Source organism: Leptonychotes weddellii, chromosome 6 (assembly GCF_054177405.1).
Source record: "Leptonychotes weddellii isolate Sample4059 chromosome 6, ASM5417740v2, whole genome shotgun sequence".
Classification (NCBI taxonomy): domain Eukaryota; kingdom Metazoa; phylum Chordata; class Mammalia; order Carnivora; family Phocidae; genus Leptonychotes; species Leptonychotes weddellii.
The window spans coordinates 122,449,298-122,459,398 of NC_138374.1; the positions used below are offsets into that span (position 1 = coordinate 122,449,298).

Genomic DNA, 10,101 nt, shown 5'->3' on the forward strand with positions numbered 1-10,101 from the left:
CTCTTTTAATATAGGTAAAACCTAAATGAACTCTAAGAGTATAACAAATTAAATGCAGTAAAATTCTATTTGAATGAAATCAGTAAAATGGTATCCACAGACCAGGCATAAAAGACCCTAAGTTTTCTAAGTATGTTTACCAAATTTTGTGATTTATTTTCAAACTTTTCTCGGATCTTGCAGGGGGGGGGGTTGGTCATTTTTTTTGGTCATTTTTATTTATTTTTTAGACAACTGACAATTTATATAAAAGGTTGATTTAAACATCTACAAAGGTGACTTCAACCTCCACTTCTGGCTCAATACTGTTGGAAGTAATTTGCTTAACAATCTCAGGACTGTGCAAATCATTGAGTCGCTTGTGGATCCTCATCTGAAAATGATCCCAAGTCTTTGAAACTTCAAAACAAGGAATTTTTCTTATAGTGATTCTCAGAGTCTTGGTCCTTCCACTTTGAGATTCTTTTCCTTTATGCCTCTGAGCAAATCAGCACATACCTTCTCCAAAGATTTTATGCTGTGGCCAGTTAGAGTAATTCTGATTTGGTGAATCACCACCTCTGGTTCCAAGGGTGTCTTCCCAGTGTATTTAAAAGCCATTGCCCTGGGTGGCTGCTTGCTCTACTTGTTCCTTGGGGAGAGCAAACAGCAGGGAGTGAGGAGCAGTAGTGGGGTGTGCAGAGCTCTGTTGTGGCTGCCCCTTAGTCCTCCTCAAAGAGCTTTTGGTCATTTTTACATGAACATTTTTCTTTTTAGAAAATGAATACCTTCTTAGTACAGACCCTTAGTTTTTATAGGAGGGAGAAAAAAGATTTTTTTAATTAAATAACGTGGGGTGCTTAGGTTGCTCAGTCAGTTAGCATGGGACTCTTGTTTGGCTCAGGTCATGATCTCGGTCAGGGTCCCGGGATCAAGCCCACTTTGGTCTCTGTGCTCAGTGTGGAGTCTGTTGGAGATCCTCTCTCTCTCTCTTTCCCTCTGTTCCTCTCCCTGCTCTCCTGCTCTCTCTCTAAAATCTTTTTTAAAAAATTAACTAGTTAATTAATTAATTGAATCATGTGTCTTTACTTTCACCTTGTATTTTTAAAAACACCTTAGCTACATATTCTTATGGCATTCATATTACAATGTATGGAATTTAGTGTGGGAGGTATTATTATCCCTATTTGATATATGAGATAAATTAGAGACAAAAATTTTTGATTGGTCCAAAGTCACATAGTAACTCTGTGATATATGCACTAGCCACCATTTGAGACTCAGGCAATTAGAAAGTTCTTTTAGAGGCACTTCACTAAACCTGTTTTCCATTATCCTTATATCCCATGGAAAATTCTGACAAATTCTAAATTGAAGGGGAAAGAATTTTTTTTGTGCTATGTGATCTATCAACTTAATAAACAACTAACAAATATTATATGCAGAATATGGAAATTTCATCAGGTCAAAAACATCAAAAAGACATTATTTTCATATTTTGGATATAAATCAGTATTCTGGAAACCACTATTTTTAAATCTTAAAAAATTTGCATTAATTTTTTATGTGAAATTTTGACAAGTAGTGTGCTTTATCTTTCAAAGGTATTTGTAAAAGATTGTAGAAGAAAGTATTTCCTATATAATTGTGTTCTTTGTGGTCATACAGTCATAGGTGGGTTTGATTTAAAAATATATTTTATAACATACTTTTTAATGTATTTATTTATTATTTATACTTGGATTACAACCCATCACTTACTAATTTAATTTTTTCCATGTAAGAAGATTCTTAAGTAGTAAAAGTAAAATTAATGTCACTCTTCACTATTCATGAATCATAACACTTTGTTGTGTAAAAAAAATGCATAGATATGTAATGTGATAGTTAATGTCTATATCTGGGAAGAAGAGAAATAATAGAATTTATAGAAATAATAGCAATTGCAGTCCACAGTACACGAATTGATCAATGTTTAGTTTTGTTTAGGTTTTTTTTATTTTATTTTGCTTTATATATGCTAGCCACATTGTGTTTCATTAGTGACAAAATGTTAGCTTTTTGGAACTTCAATCAGAGCTTATAAGAACACCTTAGCAATTGATTCAAGTCTTCACAGAATTAACTAGATTTAATTTGTATTTTAATGGTTAAGAAGAATGTGTAATAAAAATAATCTTTGTTATGTCTATTCATTTAATTGCAACTTAACTTCACCTATATTCAAGTTTATTAATGTTCTTTAGTGTAAGGACAATGTCTTACTCTGGATTAGTAGATACAAAGTGCCTGTAAACAGTACTTATTTGAAACATGTTGACAATTAATAAAAGCAAGGTATTAATTTGCTAATACCTCATTCTCCTGGGGGCAGTATTTTCCAAAGAACCTTATTTACACCAATAGACATTTACATGTAATGTAAAACTTTGTTTTATGTTAATTAATTATATTAATTAATATTCCAATTATCTTTGGAATTTTCCCATATGAGATTCTCTGGAATAATTAACTATCATATCTTTTGATCTAAAGTTCTTTTTTTATCATAATTTATGATTTTTTTACCCTTCTTTTTTCAGTTGATTGAAAATAAAATAAATGCATTCAAACTTATATTCATTTTTCATTTAAATTGAGAGTATACTTAAATTTAATTTCCCATAATACCATTGTTTAATACAAAATTCAAAGAATCAAAGCAATCCTAATGTTGCCATTTTTTGCATTTTCCTTCAGCTTAAAATTATATTTATCTTATTTTTTTGAAATAAATAACTCTTGGTAAATATTATCTCCTAACTCAAAACAAGGTAAGTAAAGCAATAAAGAAAAGATTAAAGAGAAATTGTTTCTTTTTAACTTAAATATATTTATAAATAAGATCAACCATATAAGGTGGAAAATAATCATTTAGGTAAATATTTGGTGATATATGTGTCTATATGTGTAAGAATCTTGTCCAAGAAGGAGAGGATATGCTGATGTCTAAGATCCATTTATTTTTTATTGATAAAATGGAAAAAAAAAGTTTATCAATTAACAAACATTGCCTAATAAACGTTGCCTAAAAAAACAAAAATATCTTGATATTAATTATATTTTATCAATATTTTAAATATTTTTTATTTGTACTTCTTCACTAAAATCTGAATATGCTGGCAAAAAAGCTCCTAAATGTTAAGCTTATTTATAGAAAATTATGATCTGAATTCCATATTCCCACAATCATGAATAGATGTTGGTATTTTCCCCTCCCACACACAGGTGAAAATTATGCATATGAGATACTAAATAGGAAAAAAAATAAAGATTTATGTGGTGCGGTTAAATCAATGAGTTAAAAAATGCAGACTACATATAAAATAATTAAGAATTAATGCCCCATTCATAAAAGTACTCTATTTTTTTTCATAGAAGTACTCTTTAAAATAATCAATAACTTTTGAGAGATAAGCAGATTACATCTAAAGTATATTTTTAAATCTTGACAACTGCATATGAAGAGTATTGAGAAACAGGAGTGGATTAAGCATTCTGTGAGCTACTGGGAACTTTAGCCCTGACTCTAGCTCCAACTGTACTAGGAAAATGGAAAAGAGGAGATGTTGGGATGATATGCTTAACTTCATATATTTGAATGTCTGTCATGCTGAAAATTGATTAGAGCATTTATTTTGATCTCAAGGTAGGTCTGAGAATAAGGATGACAGTCACTTTGGTGCTTGAAATGCAAACCAAGGCCATTGACCTTCATTCAGTAGTGTTCTTCAGTACCTTTTAAATGTGAGAGAGCAACGTGGCATAGAGACTACAGGCATACCTCAGAGATATTGCAGGTTTGGCTCCAGACAGTGCAATAATGCCAGTCAAATGAATTTTTTGGATTCACAGTGTATATAAAAGTTATGTTTACATGATGCTGTAGTGTATTAAGTGCGCAATAGTATTGCATCTAACATAACAATGTGCATACCTTAATTAAAAATCTTTTATTACTAAAAAGTGCTAATCATCATTTGAGCTTTCAGCGAGTCATAATCATTAATCATAGATCATCATAACAAATGCAATGATAATGAAAAAGCTTGAAATATTGTGAGAATTACCAAAATTACCAGAGACATGAAGTGACCAAATGTTATTGGAAAAATGGTACCCATGGGAATGCTGGATGTAGGGTTTGCCACAAACCTTCAATTTGTAAGAACACAATTATCTGCAAAGTGCAATAAAGCGAAGCACAATAAAACGAGGTATGCCTGTATGTTAAATTTTGTGTCAGATAATTCAGATCATAGACATAAATATTTTGTGGATTTGGAAAGTTATTTACGTGTCTGAGGATCAGTTACCTTGTATAACAATAAACGGCTTATTCATAGGTTATTAGGATTAAATAATGTAAGTGAAATGGCCGACACATAACAGTTTCTTAGTCAAGTTCTTATATTTACACAATTCAATGTTTTTGTTTTTTTAAAGATTTTATTTATTTGACAGAGAGACAGAGCGAGAGAGGGAACACAAGCAGGGGGAGTGGGAGAGGGAGAAGCAGGCTTCCCGCCAAGCAGGGAGCCCGATGCGGGGCTCGATCCCAGGACCCTGGGATCATGACCTGAGCAGAAGGCAGACGCTTAATGACTGAGCCACCCAGGCACCCCGTACACAATTCAATGTTTAAATGGGTGTATGATATTAATGAAAGGTGAGCTTTAATAATTAAAAAAATAATTTTATTACATTTAAAATTATTACTTGAACTACATTCTTATAGTCCCCAAATATCATTGCAATATGAATTTAGAAGGCTGACATGTAAAGAATTGCAAGCTTCTCTAGTTGAATAAATTTTCTATAAATTTGCTCATTCATGCAAGAAAATATATCACACCAATCAAATTGCAGATATAATAATGAAAAAGCAAAATTGCACTGTGAGATTTGAACACCTCTTTAATTTGACAGCAGTTACCTGACTAGAGATGAAAAAGACAGAATTATTTACAACTGCAGAAATTGCTGCTGGGTTGAAATTGACATTGAAGAAACGTACCCTTTAGCAATCCCCCTTGGCAAGAGTGCTAACATGTCACTGTAAATAACCCTGCTGGGATCAGTTGTCATGCCCCCCAGGGACACTGTTGTCTATAACACAAAAAGGAATGAGAGGAAAGATTTTCTGCTAGAACATGAGTCATTTCTAAGCATTAAACTAACAAAGCTTGCACTAAGTCAGATGAGAAGTACACTGTGGGAAATTGCATAGAAGCTGCACATCAGCAAAACGTCTTGGCAGGAAAGGGCTGGACATGTAGAAGTACAATCACTGTCTTATTTATTTGTCACTCTTGGGAACACTAATATGAAAGTGACTAATATAGTATAATAGTTCCCAGAACCAATTAATTAATCATAGCATGCCATTAATAGTAACATTCCTTGGGGGAATATTTCATGCTCAGGGAAATTAAACTATTTTATTATGATAAAGTTTTCCCAGTCAAAAGTACTTCAAATTTACATTCTCACACTGTTAACAAGGTGGGGATTTCCTAAATGAAGGAATTATTGTCATATGGACTACAGGTGAGTTCTGGAGAAAATTAACTTAAGTGTCCATGAGGAGTAAAATTAGAAATAGGTTCTTTCTGGTCTTTTTCTTGTGCTTTGCATTAATTGAAAGTATTTAATGTATTGTTCCCATTTTTGAAACACCAAATTGTGATCAATTCAACTTTCCTTTAAAATACAGTCCAATACCTGCTTTGCATTTCAAATAAATGGGACAGAGGCCCAGTCTCTCAGTTGAAAAGTTTGAAGTTAGTTTATAACTTCCTTATTGCAAAAATGTTAGTCATTTTTTTTCTTCTTTAAGTTATACTGGTTCCTCAAAATCAGGCAAAGTTAATGTCTTTCAAGAGTTTGACTTTGTTCATATTACTGCAAATTTCAATTGTTTCACTGATAGTAATATTAAATATCTAAGTAAGTGCATAAAGTACAGCAAGTTTATTTTCTTTATTTCTTCCTCCCTGAAACATGTGTCCTTAGGATACAACCATTTTTCACTATCCCCAGCGCAATGCATCGCCTACTTAAACAGTGTCCAACACTCTCAACCTCATTAATGAAAACAATATTGAAATTCAAGTTTTCTTTGTAGTTTGCATATATTTTCCCATTTAAAGGGAGAAATTATTTTTTAATGTTGATCTTTCTGTAGGACTCGGTGTACAGATCACCAAGGGTCCACTCTAGTCCTCATTTATACCATATTGTATGCAATTATTTTTTCTATGGCATTTTTCCTTCTTATTTACCTCTGGATATTAGCCTCTGAGCTGATTATCTAGGTCAGTGATTATTCCCCATACTCTATAGCCTCAATGTTCATTACTTACAACCTTTAAATATATAATAGGAAATACTGTTTCTCTTAGATTTTCTCTTCTGACCACTTAGAAACTATTTTTCCTCCCCGATACCTGTCACACTAATTAATGGGCAGGATTGTTCCTGTGATCAGTAGCTACATATATCCCCCAGTATATGAGGCAAACATGTTATGAACACATGTGACATGATAATGTTAAACCATTACCAGGAAAACGTTCTCAGAGTGAAGAGAGACTACAGAGCATGGGAATGAAACTTGGTTTGGGGTGCATATTATGAATTTCTTATCAGAAACTGGAGGTGCTCAAGAACTGAATCTTTTCTATCTAAACTCTATCCTCCTTTAGGGGATGGTTAGTGTAGGGGAAGAAAAATAATTTTCCCTCTATCCTTGTAAGTTCTTGGCTGAGACTCCCCTTGTAATAGAAGACAAACTAACAAAGAAAAATGAACAAGTTTAATGACATATTTGTAACAGGGAAAACAAACAAACAAACAAGAACAAAAAACCCTTAATATGTTGGACTCCATGTTGTTTCTATTTCCCTTGTTGTTACAACCTATAAGTTAGAAACTTCTGCTTAGCCCCACATGTAGGCATATTAACCATCAAAGGGATTTTGCATACAGCTAAGATTTGCAAAAACCACTCTTTACCCAAAACCTACCTCACCAGAGGAGATAGGGAAGTAGCCTGAGAAGTCATTATCCCAATTCCTTCAAGATTGAGGAATGATCATAACTCAGAGGAGATTAAAACCATGCCCCATAGGGTTAATGAGTTTAAAACTAGCAGAAAATTTAAAGCCTGTGTTTCAGAGAACTATTTCTTCCTAATCAGCTCTTGTATCTTTTCAGACCCCACTAACAAATCCACTAGCTGTCTCTTTGGAAGCCTGGATTCAAAGTCAATTTATGTGGTTCCAGCCCATGAACAAGCAAGGCCCTGCATTACTTACCTGAGATAATGAGGCCAAGGCCCCATCCAGTTTAGACCAGCTCTTCTTGTCCTAAAATAATCCTGAGGTCAGGGCCTAAATTTCTCCTCCTTCTGGTGTTAAGTCTCCACCCCAAAGTGAACATGGAATATATGTTATATATGTTTGCTCAATGCACATACTCCATCTTTCCTCATGCATAGTTGTAAGTTTCCCCATCCTTTTCATCAATAGGTATGTAATCTCAACCCCTATGATTATAAAAAAAACTTATTCCCTCCCCCTTTGGGGAAGCGGATTTGAAGTTTAGCCTCTCATCTTGTTTGGCTGCCTCTCAAATAAACCCTTTCTTTGCTGCATACTTGATGTCTTGATGAGTGGCTTTGCTGCACATCAGGCAGGCAGACACACTTGGGTTCAATTACCTATTTACCTTCTGTATACATGAGGGATACCCAGAAAAATGGAGTAATTCCACATAATGGCCAAAGCCATCACCTTAAATATCATCTCCACCTGAAGACAAAAGGAGACTGGGCTGGGAAAGCCCAGTTTTCAGGAAAAGAACCCTAAATAAGTGCATGATTGTTATGCAGATTTAAGTCTGTGCCTTTTTATTTTCTACAGATTTTGTCATCCTCCTATTCCTGGTATAGAGAAGAAGTCACCCTTGCAAATGGAGGTTTTTCTTATAAATGTAAATGTTTCCTACAGAAGGATAACTTCTGCCAGTTTTCAGAGTTTCTCTTGTGTCCATAGTTTCTTAAAAATTATCACCTGAAGATAATCCTAATGCCAAAGAGGCATATTTTGTGGTGGCAAATTCTGCCTCTTTTGAACGACTATATAATTTATTGTCAAAACAGAACATTTTTGAGGTTGAAGGTACTGTTAATAATTATGTCAGCATTAAAACCCTAAATCCATATTCTTACACAGTTCTTAGATATTATCTCACTCTACCATAACACTTTGCCAATAAACCTCAATTAAAACAGTAGCTCATTTTCCAAAATTTCAGAACTTATCCTTGAATAGTTCCCTTCATTAGGCACATACTAACTATCCTTAATAAAATGTACTCCTATAAACAGACCAAAAATTGAGATCTTTTTCTAGATAGCCTGATTTTAAATTGGGCTTTGGCCAAAAATAGTAGTGTTGAATATATTTTCAAAATGTTTAAGCTTGGAACAATAAAATAGTAATAAAACATTAGGACTAGGGGTGCTTGGGTGGCTCAGTCAGTTGGACATTGGTTTCTTGGTTTTGGCTCAGGTCATGATCTCAGGGTCCTGCAACTGAGACCCAAGTTGGGCTCTGCTTTCAGCACAGAGTCTGCTTGAGATTCTCTCCTTCTTCCTCTGCTCTTCTCCCTGCTCACATGCGCTCTCTCTCTCATAAATAAATAATAAATAAAATAAATAAATAAATAAAATCTTAAAAAAAACCACATTAGGACTAAAACACAAAACCTATACATAAATAGAACTTGATACAATATTAAAAGTAAAATGGCTCATAATACTGGTATGCATAATGTTATACTATGGAATTTTGTTACAAATGATAAAAAATCCAATAATTATCATTACCCTGTTAAAAAGAAACAATAGACCCAAAATGGAATCACTTTTGCTAAGCTCCACCAAGACTTAAAGCCTAATCTAATGGCAGTTGCAGTCTCTCCCAGGGCTGAAATTTTAAGCCAATCAGTCTGGAATTTTCAGATTACCATTGGTGATATGCTTTGCATGGTAAGACCCCGTCTTCCCGTAAGGTGAGGTAACCTGGGCTGAAATAATCCATTCTTTTAACTTCCTTCTGCTGATAAAAATCTTCATTTTGTACAACTCCTCAGATCTCCCCTCTATTTGCTAAATGGAGTGTTGCCCAATTTATGAATCATTGAATACAGCCGATTAGATCTTTAAATTTACTCAGCTGAATGTTTTGTTTTGTTTTTTTTAACAGATTTAGTCACAGTGATGGTAATCAAAACAAACTTCCTGTGGCATACAGGGACAAGGAGAAGCAGGTGTGGTACCCATAAGCACTTTGAGTTCACTCTTTCTCACCATTTCTGTGAGCCCTAAGTTTCTCTTCATTTTGAGCTCTGCTCTCTTTGCATTGAGTTCCCAATCTAATTGGCTTTCCAGTCAGTTCCCCATTTGATTAGAAACCCTAGGCCTGGTTTTATACCCGGACTCCTAGATTCTGTGTTAGGAGCTGTTGGTGGCAGCTGAAATTCCTCATTTCTGTGGAATCAGTCCACAGTCCCCATATGTTGAAGTCTGCTGGTTCGATCCTTTCCTCAATCTAAAGTTCCGGGAATTGGTGGTGGTTAGTGACAGGAATCAGACTGGGTCTGACTGAAAAACTAAACTAGTCCTGGCATTGGACTGGGTCTAACTTGAGCTCAACTGGGTCCAATAAAGTCCTGCTAATGAGGATCTTGGAAGCCAGAAAGCTGCAAAATTTGGTGGGCATGGGCTGAGGACTTAAAGCCTGTTAGAGCACTAGCCACCTCAAGAAGACTCCTGTGAGGATGAGTTGGTTACAGAATGGGTTAGATATGAGACAGGGAAATCAAAGGGGCCCCATGAAAGAAAAAAAAAAACTGTTGGTTCCCCCCACCCCCCTTTACTTCTTCTTCTATTCTTGCTAGGACCTGTATCCTTGCCCTACACATGCCTTAATATATGTCTTCCTTGTAAGGGACAAAGAGTTAATGATATCTTTGGAGTTTTCCAGCACAATTGGTAATATCTAAACCATTGGCGCT

General features: G+C 34.5%; 1 pseudogene; it reads right to left on the minus strand.

Moving 5' to 3' along the window:
- Positions 1–259: 259 nt before the first annotated feature.
- Positions 260–688, minus strand: LOC102746623 (small ribosomal subunit protein uS10 pseudogene; annotated as a pseudogene).
- Positions 689–10,101: the final 9,413 nt, after the last annotated feature.